The sequence below is a fragment of the Saccostrea cucullata genome, unplaced genomic scaffold (assembly GCF_032062105.1).
Source record: "Saccostrea cucullata isolate Sc308-1 unplaced genomic scaffold, CSIRO_AGI_Scuc_v1 ctg2998, whole genome shotgun sequence".
NCBI classification, from domain to species: domain Eukaryota; kingdom Metazoa; phylum Mollusca; class Bivalvia; order Ostreida; family Ostreidae; genus Saccostrea; species Saccostrea cuccullata.
In genome coordinates, this window is record NW_026933661.1 from 1 (window position 1) to 19,253 (window position 19,253).

Here is a 19,253-nt window from a genome sequence, read left to right on the forward strand (position 1 = left end):
TTAAAATAAAATAAAACAAAAATGAAAATGGTTGCTATGGAGATTTTGGATTAATTTGTGGATTCAACTTTCGGCTCCTTTTCGTAAAAAGTTTAAAAAAATCAAGAGTAAAACAAATCACACTACTAAACCTCATAATTTCAAAATAAAATAATAAAAATGCAAGTTAAAAATTTAAAAAAAAAAATAAGGTTTCAAACCCAAAAAGTCAGGAAAAATCACTGTAGCTATTGCCGTTTTCATTATGCAGAATCTGTGGCCTCAGTGCATTATTTAATTTCTTCAAACAATAGACAACACTTATCATATTTGTTATTTCACTTATGTACATTAAACCAGAAGTCTCTTTTGAGTTTGAGCTTCCCGATTTGTTCTTATAGCAAGGGAAAGGGGAAAATTTAAAAGTTCTTAAGCAGTTGGGAATTAAAACTTTCCAAGCAATAAACAGAATAATAATTTTGATTAAGTCTCTTTATGTTCTTAGTATAGTCTACTTGATGCCACATTATATCATAATCAGACTTAAACTGCAGGAGGAGTAGCATTTTGAGAGTTTTTAACAGAAATTTCTATTTTTATTAACCACAGCAACACACTTCATTGAAATAAAAAACCAAAATACAGAATTATGTATTTTGGGCGTAAGTTATTGGGGTCCCAAGTTATTTGAAATAAAACCAAAACTGTAGGAGAAGTAGCATTTTGAAAGAATTTCACAGAGATTTCTATTTTTAGTAACAACAGCAACCCGGTTCATCAAAATAAAAAACCGAAAAACAGAATTATGTATTTTAGTTTTGGTTCTTTGTCCCCGGGTTTATTAAAATAGACCCAAAACTGTAGGAGAAGTAGCATTTTGAAAGAATTTCACAGAAATTTCTATTTTTAGTAACAATGGCAACACCGTTCATCGAAATCAAAAACCGATACACAGAATAATTTTTAGTGAAAGTTTATTTGTGTCCCTTTATTTTATTTGAAATCAGACCAAAAATGTAAATTGGATACTGCTTATTGGATACAAAAAAAGTGTACACACGAGAGAGCATTATTTGGGTAGTTACTGTTCAAATCTTATTGTATATTAATTCCTCGTCCGTATTTTATTGGGTGTTTTCTTATTGTTTTTTATTCATTCCAAATTTATTATATATTTAATATTTGCTGGTAAATTCAGACAAAACTGAAAACCTTTGGTTTTGAACCCATATTTTTGTCAATTTTTGTGATATAGCTCTTTTATTGTAATACCTAACTAATTTGTTCTTAGCAATAACGATATACAACTGTATATTTCAAAATATCTTATATTAAAATATATGAATACCTAAGTGCAAAAAAAAAAAACTGAATTGTGCAAACACAACTCAACACATCTCAGACTCTGTTCAACCTTTCTTGAATAACAAAAATAAGTATTTAAGGAAATATTGGGCAGAATGAAGGTATCCAACAGGGATTGGACAGGTGTCCAATACCTGTTGGGTTGTATTTTGATGAAGGGATTAAACTACCCAAGAACAATTGAACATGTGTACATTGTCTAATTCTATTTGGGTTTCTTGAATCTCCTCATCAAAGTACAACCCAACAGGTAATGGACACCTGTCCAACTCCTCTTGGATATCTACATCCCACCCAACAGGTAATGGACACTTGTCCAATTCTTCTTGGGTTTCTTGAATTGCTTCATTAGAATACCACCCAACAGGTAATGGACATCTGTCCAAATCCTTTTGGATATCTACATCCCAACCAACAGGAAATGGATACTTGTCCAATTCTTTTTGGGTTTCCTGAATCTCCTCATCAAAATACAACCCAACAGGTAATGAACACCTGTCCAACTCCTCTTGGATATCTACATCCTACCCAACAGGTAATGGACACTTGTCCAATTCTTCTTGGGTTTCTTGAATTGTTTCATAAGAATACCACCCAACAGGTAATGGACATCTGTCCAACTCCTCTTGGATATCTACATCCCACCCAACAAGCAATGGACACTTGTCTAATTCTTGGGTTTCTTGAATTGCATCATCAGAATACTACCCAACAGGTAATGGACACCTGTCCAACTCCTCTTGGATATCTACATCCTACCCAACGGGTAATGGACACTTGTCCAATTCTTCTTGGGTTTCTTGAATTGCTTCATCAGAATAACACCCAACAGGTAATGGACATCTGTCAAACTCCTCTTGGATATCTACATCCCACCCAACAGGCAATGGACACTTGTCTAATTCTTGGGTTTCTTGAATTGCATCATCAAAATACAACCCAACAGGTAATGGACACCTGTCCAACTCCTCTTGACTATCTACATACCACCCAACAGGTAATGGACACTTGTCCAATTCTTCTTGGGTTTCTTGAATTGTTTCATAAGAATACCACCCAACAGGTAATGGACATCTGTCCAACTCCTCTTGGATATCTACATCCCACCCAACAAGAAATTGACACTTGTCTAATTCTTTGGTTTCTTGAATTGCATCATCAAAATACTACCCAACAGGTAATGGACACCTGTCCAACTCCTCTTGGATATCTACATCTCACCCAACAGGTAATGGACACTTGTCCAATTCTTCTTGGGTTTCTTGAATTATTTCATCAGAATACCACCCAACAGGTAATGGACATCTGTCCAACTCCTTTTGGATATCTACATCCCACCCAACAGGCAATGGACACTTGTCTAATTCTTGGGTTTCTTGAGAATCTCCTCATAAGAATACTACCCAACATGTAATGGACACCTGTCCAATTCTTCTTGGATATCTTCATCCCTCCAATAGTATATAAATTAAAAGGTATTGGACATTCTTCTTGGGTTACTCAAAATTTTTTTCATAAGAAAGAAAACCCAATAGGTATTGGACATTGGTTCAACTCTTCTTGGGTTACTTATACCCTTCATTAAAATTGTCAAATTTGTCTTGGATATTTATACTCTTGCATTAGATTGCAAACCCAATAAGTATGACATTTACCTTCCCTAGTTGAATTCAAATTTATTTGCATAAGCATACATAAGTCCAAAACATATTTAATACTTTAATTCTAACATTCCACATCTCATTCAGTGTACACTTTACAAATGATAGGAAATATATAAGCATTTTGTGCCTAAACTATTTGGCTTTTAAAGAATTTTATAACCATGTTTGCAAAATTTTTAAATTTAAATATTGGAACTTAGAGCAAGTCATTACAGGTAGAGCAAGATGCTGAAAACCATATTGATAAATAGATCACACCCTTGATAAAATATTTGCCTTCAGTTGCTAAGATTGTGTTGTATTATATGGAAAATTTCTATAATCCTGTTTATTACAGACACATGTACAATGCATATTTTCCCTGTAATAATAAAAATACTTCTGAGATGTAAAAGAATGGATTAAATAGTCACCGATGTTAAAAGATATTACACGTATCTCATTAACCTGGTTTGGAAATCACAAACTTAGTTTTGAAGCCGATAAAACAGTGTCACACCAGAAAACTCAGTTACAAGTACAATGAATGAATTCGTTGTATCAAAACTTTAAAATAATTGATGCACTATGTCCAAATCTTTTCGACAAATCGGGATAAAGATATTAAATCAAATCATCACTGTTATAAGTCTTAGAGCAAGAGAAAAGTCATTACATGCCCAAATTTTACATGTAAGGCTTTGATCCTATATTTCAATAAATGTCAAAATGGTTTTATTTTTGTTTCTCTTCCATACTTTCTTCTTCTGGGTCTCTCATGGCCTATACTGTATGATACCTCCATTGACCCTGCTCTTTTATATTGCCATATGTTTATCCAGTAGCAGTGGTTATGCTCAGGCAATTCTTTGAAATATTCCTCATTTCATGCATCTCCTTCAAATCTGCCTCTGTCCTTTTTATTCATACTGCAATTAGATAAAGGCATGTCTTTGCAATATAAAACATGTTTTTCTTGACTACAGTAAGATCACCCTTTATGTTGATCAAACCCAACCAAGAAGTAGAAGTATATTTCTTATTCAGAAATATGTATTGATAAATAAAATAGAAGAAAAACTAAATTCTATCAACTCTTTTTTGTTTCTTCTATGTCTAACTGCATCTTCATCCTACCCCCCATCTGCCATAATTTTATCAAATGGAATCATCATTCAATACACAAAACGATGTTGCATATTAATTAGACAGTTTGTTAGTTTCTGATTGTTAAGAAGGAGATTTTAAAAAGATTTTACACCTATTCCATGCAAATTTTAGACTTCTAATGTAACACTATCAGTATATTAGGGGTACATAATCTTCAAAAACATCTCTACACTTAATGATAAAGCTTTCACATTAGTATTGTTTTTAGCCCAATGGTTCTGCTAAAGAGGATTTAAAATTGACCCAAACCTTACTAACTGCTTTGAAATTATATTGACAGGGACAGAGACACACTTGACACTCCACCCCCCCCCCCTTCCTGGGGTATGCTTTGCACAAAATTTAATTAAAATTGACTAAGCTGGATGGAAGTTGAAAATATGAAAAATTACAGTCAAACAGAATATGAATAACTTTCACCACATCAGACATGAAGTAGTGATCCTTAAATAAAATACACCTACAAGATGAAGCTATTTTATTCCTTTGAAGTAATATCTAGTATTGTTTCTTTTCCTGTATGCCACCTTTATCAGAACAAAATGTTAAACACGTATTCATATACCTCTATCAGAACAAAATGTTATACACGTATTAACATAACCTATGACTGAATAGTACCACGGTATTTACTTTACAATTAATTAAGTTCTGGAACCAACCCTCAGATGCCCTTAAAACAAATGATTCAAAACTGGCAAAGGTAAAGTGCATCTGAAGAATACAAAATAAAATGATAGTACAAACAAGCAAACAGTGTGCATGAAAATGTTGGCAAACACTAGAAAAAATACTAAGGTACTTTCTCAAACTCAACATGAATACTAAAGAGGTTTTATGTAGCCGTATTCATATACCAAAAGCTTTCCTGCCGTTAAAGGTTGGTTGCCTAGTAGTTATGTAAATATGAAAAAGCAATTTTTTTATTTTACAATATTTCACACTGTTTGTCAATCTAGAGCATAAGTAGAGACATCATGCCAAGTTTCATGAAAATTCAACAATTAATAAAGATTTTACAGCATTTACAGGTCTATGTGTAATATCCTTAAAAAATGCTCCAATCTAGCCAAAACTGCACCCAAGTTTTAAGTCAAATTTTAGCCTATTAACACATTTATACCATTCTTAATCAACTTCATAACTTTAAATACATATAGTCAAATCATAATCAAGCACTTAATTGGGTCAATTTCACTTATTTTAAAAAATTAATGTATTTCCGCACAAAATATGACCACTTTTCACCCTCTAATTCATAGTTTCTCCAGAAATGACAAAAAAATGAAGTTAACAAATACCCCGAAAGTAGTAAAATAAAAAAGAACTGATTATTTCCTGTCCATTGATGTATCATTCATGAAATTTGGTCTATAAATAAAAAAGTTATAAGCCTTTATAATCCTATATAGAATCATTTGTTTCAAAGCAATTTTTATACCAACGCAAATTTACTCATCTATGACGTCACAATGACATCATAATAATGGATAGCTCAATACATACACATGTGTATCATTACTTTTCCTGCACTTTTCATATAAGACAAAATCAGTGCTTATATACTATTATTAACTTTAAAAAATAAAAAAAATGTGGTTTTGCAGATTAAATAAATAATCCACTAAAGTTGTTTTGTTTCCATGGTAACAATTTTGTAATTTGTAGGTAAATGAGACAAAGTTTTGAATTTCCTGACAAATCGCATAATGTCGACTGTCAAATATTCATGAAACTTCAATTTTTATATCCGTGTAATCTTAATAATGCATAATTTACAAAACAAAGGTGTAGATCTAATTAACTTGAAATTCTTAAATAAGAAAAAAAATCTATATAAGTGCAAAATGTATATAGCAGTGCATATACAGATTAGTTATAGCTAAATACTTTCACATTCTGATCACCTATTAAATATGTTAATTTCGTCGCCCCCACCCCATCCCCCACTTCAATGGATTTTTTTTTTTAGAAAACTTTAACTTACACATTTTGCCGACTGTCACATTTTGCTGGTGCTGTTTCAAGATGTATTCAAATGGGTGTGCATTTGCTGGCCAATAGTTTTAAACACCATCTGCATGGACCTCATGTTTTTCCTGTACCAATCACCATGAACCTAAAAAAAATCAATACAATAAATGGCACAATATCACATTTGCAGACAGACATACACACAGACATTCAACACGTACAATTTTACCATATTCCTTTTATGCCCATTACTTGAAATTAATTAATTTAAAAAATGATTAATTTGCTCCCACCTGAAATCACACTGTTAACATTGGTAATTAAGTTAATTCAGCAGAATAGGTGAACACAAAATCAAATTTTTTATTGTTAACCAAGTTTCATAAAATACAATTTCATCAAAATCATGCAGTTTTTAGCAGAAGGGCCGACATTGTTCTACTGTGATTTGTTGAAGAAAAATGGCGCCAAGATATGATTACTACATGAAAAATTGCTAAAAAATAAAAAAAATCAGTTAATGTGCATGTTCACACACATTGAATAAATTTTAACTCAACAACAAACAAACTTGTCTGTTGAATGTAAGGTAGTAATACATAGTACTGTAACCAGCTTCAACCGCGATCAACTGATCTATGTTTACTATATGCCATTTTGAGTTGTAAACATGTCTGCATATTCATCCTGATAAATATAATTCAGATTTTCTTTCTTTAATGCCTTTATTTATGGGTTAAACTTCGTGACTATGACATTGTATATACATGTAGCCTTTTAATCATTTGTAGATTGACGTGCCGTTCAATTAAATATTGTTTAAAAACATTTAATTGTTATTTACGAATCAAAGATTGTAACGAGATTTGTTTAGACGACATTTGAACATTTATTGCTCCAAATTTCTACTCACACTTTTTTCCTGTATATGTAAAATACAAGTTTTATGTCCCTCATCACGTTCCTTATTGTATATACTTAAAATTAGCTAAACAAAACTGAAACACTGAACAAAAAGTAAATTGATTGTCTATAAACACTGGGGGCTGATGGAAGGTTTTTACTCGGATGTCCGGTCTTTGCGTATTTGAGATAACGATTTATATAAATGTACTCTCTCACAAGCTAAATAAGTGTAACTTTCACATGTTTCGATACCATTTTGTTCACAAATCGCTTTCCCTTAGAAAGTTTTTTTCTATTAAATTTTGAATACTGCTGTCATAAAATAAAATTCCCTAACTCATTTGTGAATTTTTGTTAATTCAGCAGTAGGTTGAAAATAATTGTACATTCAACAAATACATGTAATGAAATTGCAGAAAAATCAGTTAATGTGCATGTTCACACACATCTACATAACTTAACCAGCTCACCGCGCCTGATCTGAAATGATGTATGTCATGTATGTGACGTGCTGATCATCGACATTCCAAAAACATTTAATTGTTATTATATATAACCTCCTGTGTAAAATACAAACATCACCTATATATGCTAAACACTGATGAACAGTTTTGTGTAAACTTTCAATGGATTGAATGATACTCATTTGTGAATTTTTGTGTATTGAAAATAAACCACAGTATGTACATCTACATAATTGCTTAATCAAATTATACATTTATGATTCTGAATAAATAAATTATATAAATCGATACATTTAATCTACATGATACATGTGTAAACAATAGGTGATACATGTATGATTATGAGCATGTTGGGGGGGGGGGGGGGCTAGACACTTTATTTATGAATCAATTTGTTTAAAAATGTGTATCAACAATAAAAGAATTGTTTTTTTTCAAAAATTTTAACAATTGAAAATAATAGAAAACACCATCTTTGAAATAAATTCAAGATTTATGACATCTTTCACTTACTTATTAATATATAGGCTTCCTAATATGGGTACAGTCCACTAATTGTTTTCCCATAGGCGACAATGTTAACGTTTCTTCTCATAGTGATGTCCCTAATTTTCGTTCAGAAGTGAGTGACCCCTCAAATCAAAGCACATCAACTTGTCTTTCCTTGGTTAAAATCTCGAGGTGGCATGTCAGATTCGTTTTCCGGCAAAAGGAACCTCTAAAAATGAAAGTGAAAGTTCAGAATTATCACTGGCGTTATAATACACAAAATAATTCAGCTGATCTTCTTGATAAATTAAATTTTCCAAGCTTTTTTGGTAGGAAAGATAATCCTTATCAACAAGTGTGAGGCTCAATTCAGTACATCTGCCCAATTTTTTTTATGCAAGTCTGCAAATTAAGGAACTTGTAATTTTTTCTGCACTACTTTCTTCTCCTACCGATTCTAAAAATAATTAGTGGGATGTACCCATGTAGTATGTACAAGTTTTTCCCTCTATTTCTTCTGATTTAAAGAGGCGAAATGTCTTTAAAAATCTTATGGTTGGCATGAAGTATTCTTGATTATTTTACTGATTACTTACAATTATCCTATTTCTGAGGGTCATCTTCTGATGAGTGTGTTCTCAGCAATGTTCACAATTGAAGTTCCTGTTTGACCTGTTACATATTGAAAATCCTTGAAAATCCTCAATGAACATGATTATGGTTTTAATTTCCATTGCAAATATTGATTACTAAAAAAAATCTAAACGAATTTATTGTAACATAATACTTAGGAAAATATTTATGAAATATCAATGGAAAAAAGGAATATCCTAAAATCACAAGTAAGCATCAATCATATAAATTCACATATGTCAACCCATAAGCCTTTTGTGCTATTAAATCATAGTCATCGCTGTGCAATAAAGGAAATCAAGTACTTATCCACAGCTTGGTGGCAATAAAGTTACTATCCCCGAGTAAAAAGTGACAAGCCCAAATATAGAGGCAAAAATTAAAAAGTAACATTGAAAAAAAGTTCATCGTGAAAAAAGTCAGGGTATTAACTACAGATGATTCTTTTTAAAATTAAAGTTTAATTTAATTTTCGCTAGTAACATTTAATCATATATAAATTAATGATTTAAAAAAAATGCAAAAAGATTTTAAATATTGTACAATGAACATGATGAAAATTATTAGACTGAAATTATAAAAACTTATTATTTGTATCATTAATTTATATAAACATGATAAAGATAGAAATTTTCCATAAATTACAAAATCTAAGTCAATTGCATTATAAAGATATCAAAATTTAATTTGGACTCTGGAAATTTTCTCCGACTTGGAAGAAAATACAAAAGATTTAAATTACACATTACAGAGAAGATAAAATCGTATTACTAGATGAAACAAGGTGTTCTCTGTGCTCCGAATTGTATGAAAAGCTTTAATTCAAATGTATTAACTATATTTCTTTACTTAATTTTGTATTTTTCAAAAATATATTTTTGATCAGTTACGCAATATATGGCTTTAAATAAAAAAAGGGCAACATAATTGCATGACACTTATCATTGAGCTGATTGAGTAAATGTATATATATAATTTAATAATGAGATATCTGTGAGGCATATATGTACATGAAAATATTGCTATATTAAACAAAGGAAAGGGGGGCATTCAAATTAGGAAAAAAAAGATCGTTTTTAAGTAAATCAGTCTGGTAGTACTGCAAAATGGATGCAGTTGTGGAGGTTTATGGATAATAGGAGCATGCTGTCTGGAATATTTCCATATAGGGAATTTAATAGCAAAAAGGAGTGAAAATACCGGTGGTGCTTTTCATGTATTACAAGTGTATTTTAAAATTCCTAATAGCCCAAGGGGATTCCTCAGTGCAGAAAAAAATCAAAATAAAGCAGACACTCAAAATCAAAGACAGAAAGAAGCACTGTTTTCACTGAACGTTTTTCAGTAATACAATGAATCTCTTATATATCAGATGAGATAAACTTACAAAGAATTATTTAGTTGTTTGCAATTATCCCATTTATCATCCTCTCAGCCCGCTTTGCGATTGTAATACTGTCTACATGAACCGATAATTTACAGCTGATTTATGAACACACGGTTGTTAAAATTTTCATTTCCCTTTCCAATATACATTGTCAGAACATACTAAGTTGGTTATGATATAAAATTAAAAAAATTACACTTTCGATTTATTAAAGATTATCTAACAATATACGATCATTTACTAAATACTTCTCGCCCTCAAGAGAGTTAAAAAGACAGAGAAAATTCAAAATACATACAAGTGCAACTTAGGATTAATTGTTCCGATATACCTATTTTAATTTTGTGCACAATTATTTTCAAAATTACATTAAAATAAATTTTCCTTAAACAAGAACCCAGCAATAGATAAATATTAATCGAATAACTTACCTTTTCTCTTGTCAATCAGACAATCTTGTTGACATTACGTGTTTCTTAGTCGACATATTTTTTTGTATGAAAACAAACGTTGTTATGATCAGGATCAACGGAAGTTGATTTTCGGAACTCTCGAGAATTAGAGTTCCGAATGTAAAACTGAAACAACAAAACACGGTGCGTCCGTGAAAGCAACTTTTTTGGACACTTTTTTGGACAAATCGTCGTGTCCAAGTTTTGTTGGGTACTAACCTGCAAATACCCAATTAGGGTGTTTTAAGCATATTCAGCGACACTTCTTATTGGGTATACCCAATAAGCAAAAAGTACCCAATAAGTACAATCTTGGCATGAAAAATACCCAATAAATGCACTCTCGTAAACACGGACAGACAGACGGACGGACGACGGATGCATTACTATCGCATAAGCTCTTCTGGTCTCTGACCAGTAGAGCTAAAAAAGTAATAAATAAAAATTTAGGCGTCCCAAATCACGTTGCAATAGTAACCAAATAGTTTTTGAACACTTCCTTTTAATGGTTGCTATCACAAATATTGTGATACTGACAAGTATACAACAATATAATAAAAACTTCATTCGTGATTTTTTTCTCTTTTTCAATAAAATAAATTGAATTTAATTGTATTTTACTAAATATCAAAATAGTAATTCATAATCTATTTTAAAAATGGTTGCTATGGCAGCCAATAGTTCAGGAAAATCCTTATCGTTGATATGTTTAATATACAAAAACAACTGCTTTATTGCCCGATAATATTTCTTCCTCAATGAAATAAATTCCACAAAACAATGTAAACCTTAGAATGTCATTTCACTAACATGAAAATAGAAATTCATAATTTTATTTAAAAAACCAGAAGTCTCTGTCGAGACTGAAGCTCTACTGGTTGGTTCTCATGACAAAGGAAGAGGAAAGTACTTAAGCAGTTGGGAATTGAAAATTTACACTAGCAAAAAAAAAAGAATAATGATCCTTGAATAAGTCTCTTTATGTTCTTAGTGTAGTCTACTTCCACCCCACATTATATTATAATCAGACTAAAACTGTATTTGAAGTAGCATTTTGAGAGTAACAGAAATTGCTATCTTTATTAATCAAGGTAAAAATGTCCATTGAAGTCAAAATCCCATACACAGAATTATGTATCTTAGTAAGCCAAGTTATATTGAAATCAAACCAAAACTGTAGGAGGACTAGCATTTTGAAAGAATTTACAAAAATTTTATTTTTAATAACAACGCCAACACTGTTCATCGAAATCAAAAACCGATAAACAGAATTATGTATCTTAGTGTAATCTACTTATATACCAAGTTATATTGAAATCAGATCAAAACTGTAGGAGAAGTAGCATTTTGAATGAATTTTACAGAAATTTCTATTTTTAGTAACAACGCCAACACCGTTCGTCGAAATCAAAAACCGATATACAGAAATATGTACCTTAGTGTAGTCTACTTATATGCCAAGTTATATTGAAATCAGATCAAAACTGTTGGAGGAGTAGCATTTTGAATGAATTTTAAAGAAATTTCTATTTTTAGTAACAACACCAACACCGTTCGTCGAAATCAAAAACCGATACACAGAATTATGTATCTTAGTGTAGTCTACTTGTGTGCGAAGTTATATTGAAATCAGAGCAAAACTGTAGGAGGAGTAGCATTTCGAAAGAATTTCACAGAAATTTCTATTTTTAGTAACAACACCAACAACTTTCATCGAAATCAAAAACCAATACACAGAATTATGTATCTTAGTGTAGTCTACTTGTGTGCCAAGTTATACTGAAATCAGACCAAAACTGTAGGAGTAGCATTTCGAAAGAATTTCAAAGAAATTTCTATTTTTAGTAAAAACGCTAACACCGTTCGTCGAAATCAAAAACCGATACACAGAATTATGTATCTTAGTGTAGTCTACTAGTGTGCCAAGTTATATTGAAATCAGACCAAAACTGTAGGAGGAATAGCATTTCGAAAGAATTTCAAAGAAATTTCTATTTTTAGTAACAACGCCAACACCGTTCATCGAAATCAAAAACCGATACACAGAATTATGTATCTTAGTGTAGTCTACTTGTGTGCCAAGTTATATTGAAATCAGATCAAAACTGTAGGAGGAGTAGCATTTCGAAAGAATTTCAAAGAAATTTCTATTTTTAGTAACAACGCCAACACCGTTCGTCGAAATCAAAAACCGATACACAGAATTATGTATATTAGGGTAGTCTGCTTATATGCCAAGTTATATTGAAATCAGATCAAAACTGTAGGAGGAGTAGCATTTTGAAAAATTGTTTACAGACAGACAGACAGACGGACAAACGGACGGACGCCGGACGCATTACTATCGCATAAGCTCTTCTGGTCTCTGACCAGTAGAGCTAAAAACCAGTTGTTATAATGGTAACCAAATAATTCAGGAATAATCCAAATAATTATTGATGTACCAGTATAAAAAACTCATAAAACTGCCACCAGTGTTTGATTATGCTTCATCAGTCTAATTTATTTACTGGGACAAAAAAAAAGATGAACTCAAACTTAAACTGATCACATATATCTGAATTACTGCAGCAGGATTTGTTTCCATGGAAACAATAAATACCTACATAAAATCATGACCGATCTTTTGGAAGCAACTTGTTTTATTAATTGAAACATATATAGTTTATATACACGTTTTAACCTGTACATGCACTTCTTAGTTTAAGTAGGACAAGCACATAGTCAAGAGTGCCCCCCCCCCCCCTCTCCTCGATTCAAATTGTTTTTTAGCTCACCTGAGCCAAAGGCTCAAGTGAGCTTTTCTGATCACAATTTGTCCGTTGTCTGTCGTTGTCGGCGTTGTCGTTGTCGTTGTCGTCGTTGTTGTCGTTGTCGTAAACTTTTCACAATTTCATATTCTTCTCAAGAACCACGGGGCCAATTTCAACCAAACTTGGCACAAAGTATCCTTGGGTAAAGGGAATTCAAGTTTGTTCAAATGAAGGGCCCTGCCCTTTTCCAAGGGGAGATAATCATGAATTTGTTAAAAATTAATGGCATTTTTAAAAAAATCTTCTTCTCCAGAACCGCTGGGCCAGGAAAGATGAAACTCATGTGAAAGCATCCTCAGGTAGTGTAGATTCAAGTTTGTTCAAAGCATGACCCCCAGGGCAAGGGTGGGGCCAAAATGGCCGACCCAAGTTTTACATAGGAATATATAGGAAAAATCTTTAAAAATCTTCTTCTCCAGAACCACTGGGCCAGGAAAGATGAAACTCATGTGGAAACATCCTCAGGTAGTGTAGATTCAAGTTTGTTCAAATCATGACCCCCGGGGCAAGGGTGGGGCCAACATGGCCGACCAAATTTTTACATAGGAATATATAGGAAAAATCTTTAAAAATCATCTTCTCCAGATCTACTGGGCCAGGATAGGTGAAACTCATGTGGAATCATCCTCAGGTAGTGTAGATTCAAGTTTGTTCAAATCAAGACCCCCGGGGCAAGGGTGGGGCCAAAATGGCCGACCCAAGTTTTACATAGGAATATATATGAAAAATCTTTAAAAATCTTCTTCTCCAGAACCACTGGGCCAGGAAAGTTGAAACTCATGTGGAATCATCCTCAGGTAGTGTAGATTCAAGTTTGTTAATATCATGACCCCCGGGGCTAGGGTGGGGCCAAAATGGCCGACCCAAGATTTACTTAGGAATATATAGGAAAAATCTTTTAAAAACCTACTTCTCCAGAACCACTGGGCCAGGAAAGATAAAACTCATGTGGAAACATCCTCAGGTAGTGTAGATTCAAGTTTGTTCAAATCATGACCCCTGGGGCTAGGGTGGGGCCAAAATGGCCGACCCAAGTTTTACATAGGGATATATAGGGAAATCTTTTAAAATCTTCTTTTCAACTACTTCAAAGCTATGATCAGTGATATTTATATGGAATCATCCTCAGGTAGTGTAGATTCTAGTTTGTTCAAATGATGAACGCCTGGAGGGGGGGGGGTTAATTCAAGTCCGATGTGCTCAGGTGAGCGCTGTGGCCCCTGGGCCTCTTGTTATGTTGTTCAGATGATATTTTGCTGTTCCTTTCGTAAGGAATTATTATACCACCGCTACGAAGGAGAGGGCGGTATACTGATTAACCTTTGTGTGTCAGTCCGTTTGTCTGTCTGTCTGCCTGTATGTGTTTTTGTAGCAAGTGTTTGATTGCAGTTTTCTCAGGAACTCGATCAGCTATTAATTGAAGATGCTTGAAATTTAAGCACAGTGTTTGCTAAGGCATGCCATATGCATGGTGGGTAACACTTGAGGTTAAATCTGATGTCAACTTCCTGTTTATCCGCCTGTCAGACACTGTCTGTCTGTAACATACATAAACAAGCATTCTGAGAGTATTGCATAAGCAATACATGTCCCCTACTGGGTTCCCTTTTTCGAAACTGAGTTTTTCTTCAGGATGTCATTTAATAATATGCAAAAGTTATGTCCAAGGTAAAACTGCTTAATTTTGAGGTTGTGGATAAAATAATCCACATTTAGACGAAAATTCAACTCATTTTTCCAACGTCTTTTTCTTGCTTCTCATTTATGTCGACCATCGGAAGTTAGCGCAACATGATCTCAATTAAACGAATGTGAAAAATTCAAAATACCATTATTCTGTCAAAAACCAATGAAGTAATGCGAAATTCAAAATTGAAACTTGATGTGTAACTCATCAAGATACAACCATATACCAAAATTCAGCTCAATAGATGCAAGCGTTTAGAAAAAAAAAGTGCGGAAAACCAAGTGGGACAGACTGGCAGACAGACGGGGACAGACAGACGAACAGACAGGTATACAGACGGACAGACAAACTCAGAGGAAACCTATAGTCCTCTCCGCTTTCACCGGTAGGGGACTAAAACAATTCGTTGAAGTTTTCCCAGCAGAGATAAGTGTCTTTCATACACATTAGGAATGACACTCAAAATTCAGAATGTATTTTAAAAATTTTGTGATTTTGTTCTTCCTCATAAAGGCAAAGGGTTAAAATAAGTATTAGGGAATGTGCAATTATGCAGATGGAGAGCATATAATTACAAACCACCACTGCTCTTATTAGGTCCAAAACACTGTCCATAGGGGCTATGCCCGTGGGAGTGAACTCCCTATAAGCTTTTGAAATTCAATCAACAGAGAACCTCATTTTGACTCAAATTGAGAAAAATATAATTATCTGAAATAGTTTTCTGGAGGGGGAAGATGAGTTTAGTGAGGGGGGGGGGGCAATAAAATGTTACCAGATCCTCCTCCAATATTTTAAAAAGGGGGGCTTGATTTATTTGCATTAATATTTTTTTCATGTTAAATAACTTTTTTTTATCTAAAACAACTCAGAATTTGGAAAGCTTCTAAAAATATTTTCCAGAACATAAAGTCTGTAATAAATGGAATGCTGAGATGTCTTCATAAAATATTACAAAATCAAATACAATATTTTTTTTCTCAGCTGTAATTTGGGCACATAAATCTATGATTTCAACAATGACCACTTTTACAAATCCCCAATTTCTGCATGTACGTGTCTTCATTACATATTGCTTCATTATACACGGTTTCAGTAAAGTGTATATAATTTTATTGACCAAAAGTAGGAAGTTTTTTTTTATTAAATCATTTATTTGGGGGGGGGGGGGGGGGGGGGGGGGGGCATTACATGTATCACATACACCATACAAAACATTGAAAGATTGTTTCAGATCTACATGTATGTAAAATTAGGTTATTTTAGTTGATTGTAGATACTTTTTTTTAAAATCAGAAAATGTATTGACTGTTTACTGTGATTATTATCAAAAATTTAAAATTTACCTTCAATAAAAAAAAATATTTTCCCTCCCTCCTGTGTCTGAAACCCATCAGGCGGCAATTCCAAACAAACAATTTTTAAAGGATGGCCTGACAGATGGTTTATATAATTTTCATTCACATCTGATTTTGATAAGATTGATAATATGCCTATACTGTTAATTATATAATTAGAATCATGTCATTATTTATGCTTTGGGTACTTTAAAGTTATTTTAATAATAAATAGTCATGCCCTATTATTAATAAACTCATACAAAATATGTGCAACTTTCAATGTACGTAGTCAATATTTCATTAGTACTTACCTATAGTGCTTCTTATTGTCATGTATATTTCTTCATCACAACATATTATCCCACCCTTAGTGCTGAAGTCCATTTAACTGACTATACCTACTTTTTTTTTAAAAAAAAAAAAAACACTTTTTTCAATGATGCAGCACTTGTCACATAGGCAGGAATTTCATAGGATGCAATCCATTTTTAAGTTTACATGTATCTATCACATCTATACACAAACATGTATATCTTTCAGAAACAGTAAAGCCTGAACAACCAATTAACTATGGGTAATGTTAAATACTTCACAAGTTGGATTAAAACCCCTGAAAATATCCAAAACACACAGTATTTACTCCTCAAAGTTGCTTTCTGCTGTATACTTTTACTTTCATTTTCATCGATTAAAGCAAAAGATTTCCGAAAAGGGAAATAACTCTTGACAAAAATGTGTGTAAATTTAGAAATTTTTACAAACTTTACAATCAATTTATTTTCTTAAAGTAAATATTACCTCTCCAGTTTTTTCATATGTTCTTCATAATTGTATAAAGTGAAATTCAGAGCATCAGAATATTCCACCAGTGATTGCGTTTTTCGTGTACATTGTTATGTTCAACCCCCCCTTTTTAAGGCAATTTTTTATGTTACTTGGCATTTAACGGCAGGTCTAAAATTTTTTTTCAAGTTTTTTTGTATAGAAAATACACATTACAAATTATTTCAAAGGAAAAAATAATAATAATCACCTTTATTTAATTAAATGTACATTAATAGGAAGATATATCATTTTAGGTATTTACCACCTATGTACAAAAACAGGTAACCTGGTTGCCATGGAAACAAGACCAATTGATCACTTTTATCAATATTTTTGTAAATAGGGCTTATAATGTAATTATTTCACCAAGTTTCAGCAAAATCTGTGATTTTCAATTTCCAGCCCATTTTGATGCTAACAGAGAATGACTCTTAAATTCTCAATCGTATTTGTACCAGTGAAACATTGCTCATATAATGCAGGGTGGGGCATGACCTTGACTCAAGATGTTTTGGGTGGATATGCGGACTAAAGGAATATCTAAAAAAAAAAACATACGGGAACTTTTCCAGTCGGTAATACATAGATTATGTATTTTTATAACAGAGTTTGTTATTGCTTGTCGCAAGGTCATTTAGAAAGTTCATGGTCATGCACCTAACATTCCTTTACAATCTTTTTCCTGTATAAACATTGTAAGTTGCTTCCTTAACAAGCCTCTAGGTTGCTTATTTATTTATAACTTTAATTTAGAATTGTTTGACCTATACTCAAGGTTACGTATTCCTTTCCGTAGCTCCAACGGAAGACCTATTCGTTGCTTTGCGACGAGCTCGGCTCTAGTTATATTACTAATTTAATATGAACTTAATATTTTAGAACGGACCTGTCATAGCATTTCATGACTTATTTAAAAAATATCGCCACACAAATACCACCATGTTTAGAGTTTGTATGGAGTTTAGATACCTCATGTTTACGAGCCCACAACGGAGTCCATAATGCGAATTTTTACGCACAAATGATAAATAATATAGATAACACTACATACCCAAATATTTCATGATATTCATAGTGTTTAAAATATCTGAAAGCAATTTTTTTTATTTCTATATAGTATTTGGGTGGGATAATTTCTGCATTTTTCAAGGCAGCTTTAACGACAAAAACCTCATTTGGAAAAAAATTCTTTCAATAAATATTTCTAAATTTACGATTGAATGTCAGTCCTTCATCGTAATTATTTACTGCATAAATATCACTGGGTTAAGCTTACTTCAGTATTGCACAGGACATCGTTGCTGATTTGACGTAAGCATGATAAAAACGCTTCACGTTTGTATTTTCGGCGTGACGTCACACGAAAATATAAACATTCAAAATCATCCAATTAGAGAGAATCTCTGCTACTAGATACGAAAAAATATTAATTTTAAAAAAAATTGCTTCAGAAGCTTATCATGATACAATGACTGTGACCTGTTAATTATGAAATAAAACTGGTCATGACGGGTGTGTGTACTTGATCTCGCTGCACTGAGAATTCACACTACGTCTATAACGTCACTGACGTCAGACTGCAAGGTAAAGAGAAACAAATGTGTGGATTGGGCAACTTCACAATATCTAAATGATGGCAAGATCTTTAAAAGTTTTAGTTAATAACATGAATGATAATTTCTAAAATTAAATGTAACTGTTTCCATTAAGAAAGAGGATTTTCTATTCGTGTCCTCTTTTTTGACTTCAAAATGAAAAATCAAGACAATGCAATTTCAGTAATCAACATTTTTTTAAATTCATTGTCATGTTTGAATACATTGAAAATTGGTGAGAACACCAATTTTTTATGCTAAAACATACAAATCATTAATCAGTTTTCTATATTAACAGTCAAAAATTGGTGAATGCACCAATTTGAATTGTCAGTATCTTCAAATAAATATTGATCTTGGTCATGTTAGTTGTTCCACCATGAAAACAAGATTGAATTTACAATACTTAATTCTCTAATTAATTCTAAGAATTAGTGAACTAACCATTCATCTACTTGGTGGATCCACCAAAAATACGAAGACGATTGCCTAAGATTAGAGAAAATAGATATAGCAAGTGTATTTATCAGT

At 32.4% G+C, this 19,253-nt stretch overlaps 2 long non-coding RNA genes across 2 annotated transcripts; both read right to left on the reverse strand.

Annotated features, from left to right (window-relative positions):
• Positions 1–3,050: 3,050 nt before the first annotated feature.
• Positions 3,051–6,460, reverse strand: LOC134238805 (uncharacterized). The gene is made up of 2 exons (XR_009986090.1): positions 6,145–6,460; positions 3,051–3,916 (listed from the first exon to the last, which is right to left on the reverse strand). It is a non-coding gene; the product is annotated as an uncharacterized LOC134238805 (long non-coding RNA).
• Positions 6,461–8,022: 1,562 nt separating this feature from the next.
• LOC134238806 (uncharacterized) lies at positions 8,023–10,499 on the reverse strand. Its single transcript, XR_009986091.1, has 3 exons — positions 10,442–10,499; positions 8,587–8,662; positions 8,023–8,219 (listed from the first exon to the last, which is right to left on the reverse strand). It is a non-coding gene; the product is annotated as an uncharacterized LOC134238806 (long non-coding RNA).
• Between the last annotated feature and the right edge of the window lie 8,754 nt (positions 10,500–19,253).